Consider the following 13,214-nt stretch of genomic DNA (forward strand, 5'->3'; position numbering starts at 1 on the left):
GATACCCTGCTTCAAACACGCAACAGAGAAGCGAACAGTCGATGACATTGCAGATGTATTCGTCACAACCGCTCCATGTTGCGCGCCGGTGTGACGTAGGACGCCTGGGATGCCCGCGTTGGGGAGTCTCTTTGGTGTGGGTCTCTGAGACCCGAAGGCTCGCACAGTGGGGCTTGTGCGGCCGCTTGCGTTGAGGGCCGTCTCTCCGACCGGGGTCCCCGTGACCCTGAGACTCGCGACGCTGGACTGACACGCTCCCACCATTTGTGTAGTCGAAACCTGCTCCTGCTCGGTGATGAGAAGAAGAAGAAGACCTTTTTTGACATTTAAATAACTTTATTTAAGATACATTGTCAAATAGCTCTTAATTACTCAAACATTTTTTGGAAAAGACAAGGGATAAAAACATTATATACACGCACACATCATACACCAACCCTAAAATGTTAAAACCAGAGACTGGTTCTCCCCCAGTGAGCATAGGACCTGTCCCACCCCCCACACAGCCCTGAAACCCTCCAAATTGCTAGTAAGTGTAAAATACGCATGTTCAATGCTCAGCTGAGCTGCCACAAACCCCTCAAACAGCGCAGTGGATCTGTCCATCCTCCCCCAGCCATTTTGTTTTTTCTACTAATCCAGGTTGCCATCTTTGCATTAGAAAAAAGAAAATTCATTAAAACCATAGTATGTTTTTTTCTTGCTGTGTACTTGGGTCCAAACACAAAAAGTGGCAACGAGAAAACCTCTCCTAACCCCCCCACCCACTCCTGCAGCTGTTTAAACATGTCAGCTAACCTGGGACAGGACACCACTAAGTGCTCCAGGGTCTCAGGCAGTGAACAGAATGGACACCCCCCCTCAGTGCTTGGGTCCAGGTGAGCTCTGTATCTGTTTGTAGCTAGAGCTCCATGTATAATTCTCCACTGGATGTCTGCCATCCGTCTCTCCACCGGAGGTTTATACAGGACCCGCCAGCTGCCACTAGGGGAATAGTCTGAGCCAAAAACCTCAGTCCATCTGGACTCCCTGACTCCTGCAAGAGAGCGACAGTTCAGGACCTTCACGCAGCTGTGGTACAGTTGTTTCCCTCCAGAGGTGTTGAAGGTGCCCAGTGCTGGAGTCCTGATGGTTAGCAGTCGGCCGCTCTCTTCTCTCCACTCCCCCACTGCAGGACTCACCTTCAGGATAGGGAACACGTATTCCTGTGTTTTGGTCCACTGGTCCGCCTGAAGGTTGTTCTGGGCGAAGGTCCGCAGAGCCTTGGGCAGTGCCTGCCACACCTCATCCACGAGGCTCCGCAGCATTCTGGTGGATCGAATTCCCGTCACCTCTGCCAGCCTCTCAAGTGACGTCCGGGTCAGGTGGCCCAGCTTCACTATTCCTGCCTCCCTGAACTTGTTTTTTACCGTTGTTGAAATTGGTGTGGATGTCAGGACTGAAGTGACCAGGAAACCATTATCAAACAGTGGCTCCTCAAATAGCCACATCCCAGGCGCGGGGTCAGGAGGTCTCGTGAAGTTGAGTGTCCTCCAGGCATCTATCACAGAGGTGTAAAACTACGTGAGTCCAGTTAGTTTGTGCTGCGGAGAGTTCAACAGAAACAGCTGTTTGTCATAACCAAGGCCCCCGGCTCTCCAGAGCAGCAGGCGTGCCACAGCCGACCAGCACAGTGTGGGGCCGTACAGGAGCCTCTGGGCTGCCTGCAGTCTGAAGGCAGCAGTCCTGGCGATGATGTCGGTTAGTCCATGGCCCCCCTCTGCCACAGGCAGGTACAGCACGGACGCCCGCACCCAGTGGTGACCCGACCAGAAGAAGTCGACCAGGAGCCTCTGTAGTTGCTCCATGAGTCCCGGTGGAGGAGTGAGCACATAGAGTCTGTGCCACAGGGATGCTGCAACCAGGTTATTGACTATCAGACTTATTCCCCTGTAGGACAACTGGGGCAGCAACCATTTCCATTTAGACAACTTGACCTGCACCTTTTCCAGCACTCCCTCCCAGTTCTGCCTCTCTATCTCTTCACTGCCGATATGCAAGCCGAGGACTTTTAACCCTTTAATTCCCCATGTCAGGTTCCCAGGGAGACGGGGTACTCTCCCTGCGTCCCACTGACCAATCACACAGGCTTCACTCTTACCCCAGTTCACTTTTGCTGATGAAGCCTTCGCATACAATGACAGACTGCCCTCTAATTCTTGTATGTCTGCCTGATCCTTGACAAAGATGTTCACATCGTCCGCATAAGCTGATATTACTATTGGGGGGCTGTGAGCCAGCTCAGGCAGACGCAGGCCTTTCAGCCGAGTCCTGAGCCGACACAGTAGCGGTTCGATTGCCACACTGTAAAGTTGGCCTGAGATGGGGCATCCCTGCCTTATCCCTCTTTCAACTGGTACAGGTCTGCTCAGCCCTCCCCCCACCTTCACAACACGACACGTATCATTATATAATAGTTTCACCCAGGACAGAAAATGCTCCCCAACACCAAAAGCCTGCAGTGTGGCAAACAGGAATGAACGATCGACACGATCAAATGCTTTTTCCTGGTCAATGGAAATAATGCCAATATTAATATTACACGTTGTACACAGATCAAAAATGTCTCTCATTAAAAACAAATTGTCTTGCATTGACCTACCTGGCACACAATAAGATTGGTCAGCACCAATAAACACTTCCATAAAAACCTTGAATCTATTTGCTAAAACCTTAGATAAAACCTTATAGTCACTACATAAAAGAGAGACGGGTCTCCAGTTTTTCAGCAGGGTTAGATCCCCTTTCTTCGGCAGGAGTGATATTACAGCTCGTCTGCAGGAGGCTGGAAGAAGCCCCTTGCCAAACGACTCCTTCAAGACATCCAGCAGATCCTGTCCCATAATGTTCCAGAAATGTTTTAAAAAATCTGCCGGTAATCCATCCAAACCTGGTGACTTGCGAGAGCCAGAGTGATGTCCGAGCTCAGGATGTCCCTCTCACCTGGACTCAGCTGTGGGAGGTCCTGCAGCAACTCGGCCACAGCTTCAGCGTCACACTCCTCTGCCCCAAACAGGTCGGAATAAAACTCCACTGCGTGTCTCCTCATCTCGGCTGGTTCTGCTGTTATATTCCCATCCGGCAGCCGGAGACCCACCATCTGCTTCCCCTGGGCCACCGATCTCTCCAGATTAAAAAAGAAAGTGGTGGGTGCGTCTTTGTCTTTTAATTTCTGGAACCGAGCTCGAACCAGAGCTCCTTTGGCCTTCTCCTGGAGAAAGGAGTTTAGTTGTTGTTTTTTAGTTTTTAATGTCTCCGTGTTGGTAGGTACACTTTCCAGCTCCTTTATGTCGGCCTCTAGCTGCTCCATTGCTCTTTTAATGTTCCCTGAAGAATAGGCAGTGTATTGCTGGTAGAACACCTTAATTTGACCCTTGCCAACCTCCCACCACTGACTCAGGGAGGGAAACAACTCTTTCTTTGATTCCCAGTTGGCCCAGAACAGTTTAAAATTCCCACAGAAATTTAAATCCTTTAAAAGCTTAAGATTAAAATGCCAGAAGGATCCAGGCTTTCTAGCAGGAGATAAAAGTAGATCTACTAGAACTAAATGATGGTCTGTGAAACCAACCGGGTGAATTTGACAGTTTGTCACACGGGTGATAAAAGGAGCGGATATATAAAATCTGTCCAGCCGGGCACCATGGATCCTGCCGTCTGTTATCTTTATCCAGGTGTACTGCCTGGCCGAAGGATGTTGCCTCCTCCACGGGTCAACTAGATCTGCCTCCTTGACTGTCTGGCCCAGGAAAGAGGAGGACTGAGGATGGAGCTCCTGTCCTGTTCGGTCCAATTTGACATCTGTGCAGCAGTTCCAATCCCCCCCCAGTACAATACATTCCCCTTGACCAACACTACTCAGCATGTTTTTTAATAAATTTAAAAAGAGTAACCCTTTCAGGACCTTGGTTGTGTGCATACACGTTGATTAAATTAAAAATAATACTGTATTTCTACTCTTATAGTCAGAAACCTGCCTGCCACGCTCTCTGTGCTGGATAGAATTGTCATGTTTAAAGAGGGAGAAAATAACACAGCGACTCCTGCGCTCAGGTTAGAGCCATGGCTGAGTATGTGCTGCCCCCCCCACCATACTCCCCAGTCTGTCTCATTCAGGCAATCACTGTGAGTAAAAAAAGGACATCCAGCTTTTTTACTTTAAAAAGTTCTGATACTAAAAACCTTTTCTGAGCACTTCTACCCCCGTTAATGTTTAATGAGGCTACCCGTAATGCCATGAGAGGATAAAAAATACAGCTTAAAAAGACAAACAGGTATATACAGCAGAAAGAAAACACCCAGTGATGAATGGTCATGGTCAATTTTATTTACAACTTTTTCTTCTCTTGGATCGTATGTTACATGGTAGACCTTTTTTAGCCGCAGTGACATGCTTCCTGAGCCTATATCTTCTTTTCTCATCCAAGACATCCGTTCCCACCACCTTCTGCAGTGTACTGACTGTCTGAATGAACTTTTTTATGTCTGGGAAGTACTCCCCTACCTCCACTGCTTTGCCAAATGATTCATCCAGAAACTCATTGACCTCTTTTAATGAATATAAATCCGCGCTTAGTGAGACGCTGTCAGCTATAGACACATTATCAGATTCGTAATCTTCCTCCACATCCATCTCACTAACCTGACTGTTGTTTACTTCAGTCTGTGGTTCTGCCTGCTGAGCAGGACCACACTGCATCTCCTGTTGTTGCTCGGCAACAACGAGGAAGAAGGAAACTCATTTTTATTATTTTTTATAGCTACACAGATGCTATGCTATGTAGCATCACAAAGGCGTTGTAGGAAGAGACGTCGAGGATGTTGTGGAAGACGACCAGGGGCCAGCGCGCGGTCTTCCTCCGGCAGCTGTACGTTCCGATCACCTTGTCTAGGTTGTCCACGCCTCCTTTGTTGCGGTTGTAATCCAGGACGACGACCGGTTTGCCGTCCGCGCGGTCGCTGACTTGGGCCTCCGAGTGCCGCGTGCTCAGGAGCACCACGTTCCTGTTTTTCTTCCTCGGGACGTAAGACACCAGAGTGGCGGCGGCCGTGAAGGCGAACACGGAGGAGAACACCGCGCGTCCCTTGACCGCGAGCAGCCGGGGCGGGAGCTCGGGCTTGTTCTTCCAAACTGTGCCGACCACGGTGATGTTCCTGTCCAGGAGCTGCCGCGCGAGTTGGTAGGAGGTGAAGTAATTGTCGCACGTGACGTTGCGCCCGCTCAGTCCCTCCGTGAGGTCGAGCACGACCCGCAGCCCCAGGTTCATCTCCGGGTGCCCGCCGCTCGGCTTTCCGGTGTACACTTGCATCTTCCCAGTGTAGCTGGATCTGGCGTCGCACGCCACCCTCGACTTGATCCCGTATTTCGCCGGCTTGCTGGGCATGTACTGTCGGAAAGGACACAGGCGGACAAGGCCGACGAGGCCACGTGACATAACAACGCAGTGACCAACCTCTGAACGCAACCAGTTGCTCGTCTACGTCACTTCCGGCCCCGGGTTGTAGAGGAGCGGCAGCCTCGCCGCCCAAGCGTCCCAGACCTCTCGCACGGCCGCCAATTTGTCGGTGGCGCGTCTCGCGCGTCTCGTCTCGCGGTCGTCGAATCGCAGCAGTCTGGAGTACGTGTGAAAGACCTTCAGGGGCATCGCGGCGCGGAATATCGCGCGGCCGCTCTCGGCGTCCCACAGGCTGGCGGCGGCCTCACCCCGGGACCTGTAGACGCCCGCCAAGATCAGCAGCCCCACGTAGGCGCACAGGTCGGTCGTGTCCATCCCTTTCCAGCCGTCGCCGTACTTGCGACGACCCTCCAGATTCGTCATCTGCAGGACGATGTTCTCTATCGTCGGCGTGACGAACAGCCCGAACGTCGAGGCCGCGTCGCTGACGCCGTTGGACGTCGCGTGCGTCGTGGGGCCCGGGGAAGGGACCCCGACGTGCGTAGCCGAGGACGAATATGAGGAGGTGGAGGCGGAGGCGGAGCGGCCCTCTCTGCCGTACGGTGTCGAGGACCATGATATTTCTCCGTTCTTGGACAGGAAGGTCTCTCTTTCCACGTGTCGTCCTCCTTCTTCTCCTTCTTCTCCTCCTTCTCCTACTCCTCCTTCTCCTTCTCCTCCTTCTTCTTCTCCTTCTTCTCCTTCTTCTTCTGCCGAGGATGTGCACGATGAGGACTCTGCAGCAGCGGCGTCACGCACCGGGTCGTAGTCGTCGTCGACGCAGTCGTCGGCGTCTTCTTCGTCTTCTTCTTTGTCTTCGTCTTCTTCGTCTTCTTCCTCTTCCTGTTCAGAGGATTGTCGGCAGGAGAACAACTGTTGGAGAACCTGGTCTCTGGTGAAACGCTCTTGACGTGCCATCGCGTGACCTCGTCAGACAAACGGCACGGTGTTGTACCGACTTGTACCACGGATGCATTGTTAGTAACGGCCGTCTCTCCGATCGGCGTCCCCGTGACCCTGAGACTCGCGAAGCCGGGCCCGTCCTGCCGCCCGCGTTGCGTACTCGATCCTGTTGTTGCTCAGTGATCGTTGAAAAAAATAAAATTACTATTCAGTGGCAAAGTGGGATGCGGACCCCTGGGATGCCCGCGTTGGGGAGTCTCTTCGGCCTGGGTCTCTGAAACTCGAAGGCTCGCGGCTGCGCTCGAGCCTGTTCTTGCTCGGTGATGGGAACGGGAAGAAGAACGAGAACTAGAACTAGAAGAAGAAGAAGAAGAAGAAAAAGACTCTTGCGCAGTAATAATAACAAAAAAAAAACTAATTTTTATTATTTTTTATAGCTACACAAGACACACGCTAAGACACGAGACAAGGTGATGTATGCCCCGTCTCTTGTCGTTCGGCATCTCCCCGACCCTGAGAGTCGCGACGTCGGGCCCGCCTGGCCGCCCGCGTTGCGTACTCGAGCCTGTTCTTGCTCGGTGATGTGAAGAAGAAGAAGAACAAGACGAACAAGAGGAAGAAGGAAACTCATTTTTATTATTTTTTATAGCTACACACGACACACGCAAAGACATATGGCCCGTCTCTTGTCGTTCGGGGTCACCGTGACCCTGAGACTCGCGACGTCGGGCCAGCCCGGCCGCCCGCGTTGCGTACTCGAGCCTGTTCTTGCTCGGTGATGTGAAGAAGAAGAAGAAAAAGACAAACAAGAGGAAGAAGATGCCGAAGAAGACTCTTGCTCAGTAATAATAATAAAGAAAATGCATTAATTTTTATTTTATTTTTGTATTGCTGCACACGCCATGCGCAAAGACGTAGGGCCCGTCGCATGTCGGCCAGGGTCCCTGTGACCCGAGGGCACGCGCTGCGAGCATCTCTGCGGCTGCCAGTGTTGTGTACTTGAGCCTGTTCTTGCTCGGTGATGATAAAAATTATAACAATAATAGGAAGAAGAGGAAGAAGAAGAAGAAGAAAATGCGGTGGCACACGGTTTACTCTTTTTAAAAAAAATAATTTGTAGACTTCAGGTTGGTGAGTAAGATGGAGTAGCCGTGTTTCTCCAGGCTCTTGCCACACAGTCTCCGTTCTGACCATAAGTCGATTTAAATGACCAACATGCTAGCGGAGCTAAGAGCGGATCTGCTAACCAAACCGGACTCACTCGCTGCACGATTTGAAACCAAGCTGACGGCCATCGACGCACAGTTAGATGGGATACAATCCACGGTAACCAACCACGAGCAGCGAATCACCGACTTGGAATCTGGGCTGAACGAGCTGCAGTTCTTGGAAGAAAAGGTAACCTCCATGGTTGAAAATAACGCAAAGATGAAAGCCAAGCTAACCGACCTAGAGGGGAGAAGCAGGCGGTGCAACTTACGTCTCATTGGTGTGCCTGAAGCAGTCGAGGGTTCATGGCCGACCACTTTTTTCTCTGGCTTTCTGGTGGATGTGCTTGGGATGGATGTGCTTCCATCTCCCCCAGAGCTCGACAGAGCCCATCGCGCACTCAGACCCAAACCAGCGGAGGGGGAGAAGCCTAGAGCCGTGATCATTTGTTTCCACAAGTTCCAGACCAAGGATGCTGTCGTTCGCGCTGCCCATAAGAAAAGAGGCAAACTTAAATATGACGTCAAACCAGTCTACATCTATGAGGATTACTGCCCTGAAGTGCTGGACCAGCGGTCGGAGTATAAAGACGTCATGCGCCAGCTCTACGTTCTCAATCTCAAGCCTTCACTGTTGTATCCAGCGTGGCTGTTCTTCAAGGCTGAGGACGGGAGCAGACGGCGTCTCAGGTCAGTGAAGGAGGCACAGCAACTTGTGGCTGCGCACCAGAGGCAGTAGAAGATTGATGCAAGTTAAAGACAGTTGAGTTGTCAAGAGCCTATCCTAATCACATGTCATCGAATGGAGCAGGTATGCAAGTGCGTTTTGTTAACAGAACAAATATGGCTGTTCGTGTGTTGTTGTTAAAAGATGCCAAAGCTATTTGTAGTGTCATAGAAAATAAGTTGGGCTCACCGTTTTATTTTCACCCCCTCTGGGTGTAATTGTTACACTGTATTGCATAAGCCTATGCTGTTATCACATCTGTTGAGCCTTTGTTTACAAATTGACTTAAGTTTTTTTACCACTCAGACTACTGTGTGGCAGGGTGAGAGATTGGAGGAAAGGAACCCCGGGAGAATTTTGCTAAGGGAACATGGCACTTTTGTGCAAGGGTTGTGGGTGGGGGGCGGGGAGGTGGGGGGAACTGTGAATGTGTGTGGGTTGGGGAGGGGGGCGGGGTTTTGCACTTGTCTCTCTTATCATGTCTTTCTCTCCCCTATTTTTTTTTTTCTTTTCTTTTTTACTCTTCATCTCTCCTTTTTTTATTCGTCTCAGATATAACCAGATATTTCACTATGCTACACAAGATAATCCATCACTTAGGCCTGCATGGAAAATAAAAAAACTATGAATAACATTCGTTTTATATCATGGAACGTCAAGGGGGCAAATCAGGCTACTAAAATAATTAAGATTATGTCTCATCTTCAGGATTTGAGAGGTGAGGTAGTTTTCTTGCAGGAGACACACCTGCGCAGTGATGAGGTCTTACGTATTAAAAGGGGTAGGTTTGGTCATGTTTATCATTCAAGGTTTAGTGTGAGGGCCAGGGGGGCTGCCATTTTGATTCAAAGCAACATTCCATTTGAATCAGAAAAAGTTGTAGCTGACCCAGCTGGCAGATTTGTTATTGTGACGGGGAGGCTGTGCAACACTCAGGTCATCTTAGCTAGTGTCTATGCGCCAAACTGGGATGATAAACAATTCATATCAAATTTTTTTAATTCTATTCCCAACATTGAAACATACCACATCATTGTTGGGGGGGATTTTAATTTCGTACAAGTTGCTGTTTTAGACAGATCCTCCTCTAGACCATACTCTATCAATAATTCTGCTAAGTTACTAACCTCCACTTCGAAGGAGCTGGGCTTGTCAGACCCATGGAGATCTAAGTTCCCCAATAAAAAATCCTTTTCTTTTTTTTCGCATGTCCACCACTCCTATTCTCGAATAGACTTTTTTCTCTTAGACAACAGACTAATTTCTAATGTACACTCATGCGAGTACCACAGCATTGTAATCTCAGATCATGCTCCCACATCACTAGACATACAGTTTCCCAATTACAACCGCATCTTGAAACCATGGCGATTTAATTCACATCTATTATCTAATGACCTCTTTGTAAACTTCCTAAGATCCAATATACAACTATTTTTTGAAATAAACGACACACCAGAAGTATCAAAAGGAACGTTGTGGGAGGCTTTCAAGGCATACTTGAGAGGCCACATCATTTCCTACACAGCGCACCTCAGAAAAATGACTAAGTCCAGACAGGAGGAACTGTCACAGAGACTCCTGGAGATTGATGATAGCTACTCTAATAATCCAGATCCTCTACTTTATAAAAAGCGTTTAAAACTCCAAACTGAGTTTAACCTTTTATCTACGAATGAAGCAGAATTGCAATTGCTCAAGTCTAGACAGCGTTTTTTTGAATCAGGGGACAGGGCTGGAAAACTCCTTGCCCAGCAAGCCAGAGCCGCATCTGCCTCAAGGCTTATTCACAGTATTAGGTCAACACCAGGTGTTATTCTTACTGACCCAAAATCCATAAATGAAACATTCACCAAATTCTATTCTGACTTATATGCCTCTGACCATCCCCAGACCAGTACAGCCAGTACACTACACACCATTGAGTTTCCTAGAGTGGACGGGGAGCTGGTGGGTAATCTAGCCAGCCCAGTTACATCAGCTGAGATCATGAGTGCTATTGGCACTTTGCAGAGTGGCAAGTCACCGGGCCCGGATGGATTTACGGTAGAATTTTATAAGAAATTCACCCAACCTATCTCCACAGTCTTGTGCGATATGTATAATGAGGCCCTGTCTCTTGGCCAGCTTCCTCCGACCCTGACTAATGCCACAATTACTCTTCTCTTAAAAAAAGATAAAGATCCCTTACTCTGTAGTAGTTTTAGACCTATATCTCTCCTGAATGTGGATTACAAAATTCTTGCTAAGATTTTAGCCCTTCGTCTCCAGGGCGTGCTGCCACTGATCATCTCAACGGATCAAACTGGCTTCATGCTGGGGAGGCACTCATTCCACAACACCAGAAGACTTTTTAACATATTGAACATGCCCAGCTCCAGCACCCCAGAGGTAGTGGTGTCGCTGGATGCTGAGAAAGCTTTTGACAGGGTGGAGTGGGACTTTCTATTTGAGGTGATGGAGAGGTTTGGTCTCGGTTCAGGTTTTATTTCATGGGTGAAATTGCTATACTCCACACCAGTAGCTTCTGTGCAAACAAACAATACAGTATCACCCCCCTTCCAGCTCCACCGCGGCACAAGGCAGGGGTGTCCACTATCCCCTTTATTATTTGCCATAGCCATTGAGCCCCTGGCCATCTGGCTGAGATCTGAGAATGGATTTGAGGGCGTTTCCCGCCAAGGTTCAGTACACAAACTGTCGCTTTACGCAGATGACATACTTCTCTATGTATCAAATCCATCCACATCTCTCCCGATAGTTTTGGACATCCTAAAGCAATTTGGCCAACTTTCTGGCTACAAACTCAACTTCGGAAAGAGTGAGTTATTTGCAATTAATAACTTAGTTGGTGACTTACCAGAAAACATAGTCCCCTTTAAAAGAGTCGATAACTGCTTTAAATACTTGGGTATACTTATAGCAAGGTCCCTGACGGACACCTTCAATAAAAACTTTGTCCCATTGCTTGGCAGAGTTGAGGAGGACTTTCACAGATGGTCCACCTTGCCTCTATCACTGGCCGGTAGGGTGAACCTCATTAAAATGACAGTTCTACCAAAATTCCTTTACCTTTTCCAGCATATTCCTGTTCTTATCTCAAAAAAGTTTTTTGCTAAACTGGATAAGGCGATATCAACATTTCTCTGGGAAGATAAACCTGTGCGTATACAGAAAAGGTTATTGCAGCTTCCTAAGAGCACAGGGGGCCTTGCTCTTCCCAATTTTTTATATTACTATTGGGCAGCTAATATTCACAAGCTCTTGTACTGGACTGGCAAATCTGCCACCGACCAGCCTACCTGGGTCCACATTGAAATGTCATCATCCCAGGTCTCACTGCGGTCATGGCTGTGTTCCCCACTTCCTGTGTCGACCACTGAAACCAGCGATAACCCAGTAGTTAAGCAATCATTTAAGATATGGTTACAATTCAGGAAACACTTTGGCTTGCAGGGTCCCTCTATTCATGCCCCAGTATCCCATAATCACAGTTTTAAACCATCCATTATGGACTCTGCGTTTGAGTTGTGGTTGGCGAGAGGTGTGGCATCTGTCGGTGACCTCTACGACAATGGCACGTTCATGTCCTTCAGTGACCTGTCGTGGAATTTTACCAATAATCAAGCACAAGTCAGCAAGTGTTCTTTCTGGAGTTTTAATTCTACATCTGCAGATGGGCATCACAGTACAAATCACGGCAAAGATTTCATACAATGAGCAATGACCTACAGAAGACACAGCAGTTTTAAACCTTCACAAGCTCCTCCTGTGAGAGGAACACATGTTTATCAATTAACCTCTTTGATCTTTAGAAATAGGTGATCAGTATCCTGTCTTCTCCTCGGTCTCAGGCTCCTTGAGTGAACATCTGTTTACAAGCATCTCTTATCAACATTTTACAACCCCCTCACATCCCCTTTCCTGTGACCTCTTTGTTAGGTGACCCTGTAAGTGAGGAAGTCATATAACATCAGTTACTTTGAGAAACACCCTGATAACTAAGAGAATCCATTTGCTCATATTTCTATACATCAAAGTAGTTCCTTCCATCAATCAATGCCCAAATGTTAAAATTCCCACCACAATCTCCCCCCTTTGAGACCTTAAGGCTCAACATCCTCTATACAATTTTAAATCATCTCATCATCCTGGAAGGGAAGCGTCCAGGATTGATTAGTTTCAGGAAGTTGAACATATTGCCCAATCGTAGACTTAATGAGGGAAGTTACCATAGTCTTAACACAAGGAACAATAAAACATGCAAACAACACTAATACACAAAATGAAATCAGAATAGGCGTCAAAAATTTCAACAATACATTTTTCCAACCCGTTAGAGTAAACCATGATCCCCAATTCCATCCTTCAGGAATTTGAGAGTCTTTGCTTTTCTCCTCGAACAATAGATCATTCAAATGGGAAACTATATGCGTCATATTATCAGAAATGTCAGGTATGTATGTGCAGCAATCGGTCCCAATTATGTGGCAAACACCCCCTTGACTTGCGAGCATTAAATCCAAAGCCACTCTGTTCTGCAAAGCCACATTCCTGATACCCTGAATACTGGGAGACAGAGATAAGAAACCTTCCCCCACTAGGGCTGTTAGATTCTCCAGTTCCATAGCAATCTCATCTATCTTGTGTGCGTTGTTCACAGTTCCCCACCAAGGTAAGAACCCTCCGAATCCTTTTTCTCCTGGAGACACTCTTACTGTGGAACGCTTATGTCTGGATGGCACATAATAGTGAGGATAATCTGTATGGAAGTGGGTGAGGTTAGGTGACAAGGTAACAGAAGGTACTAGTCTGGCAATATAACAAGTCCCACACCACCCCGGTCGGAGTGACTGGTAAACATATTTCCCACACACCCACACATGTTCCCTCAGAGACCCA

The 13,214-nt window shown here is 48.2% G+C and overlaps 1 pseudogene; it reads right to left on the reverse strand.

Moving 5' to 3' along the window:
- The window catches only part of LOC133003652 (uncharacterized), a 53,260-nt pseudogene extending 45,909 nt beyond the window's left edge, over positions 1–7,351 (reverse strand).
- Between the last annotated feature and the right edge of the window lie 5,863 nt (positions 7,352–13,214).

The sequence above is a fragment of the Limanda limanda genome, chromosome 6, assembly GCF_963576545.1.
Source record: "Limanda limanda chromosome 6, fLimLim1.1, whole genome shotgun sequence".
Lineage (NCBI taxonomy): Eukaryota > Metazoa > Chordata > Actinopteri > Pleuronectiformes > Pleuronectidae > Limanda > Limanda limanda.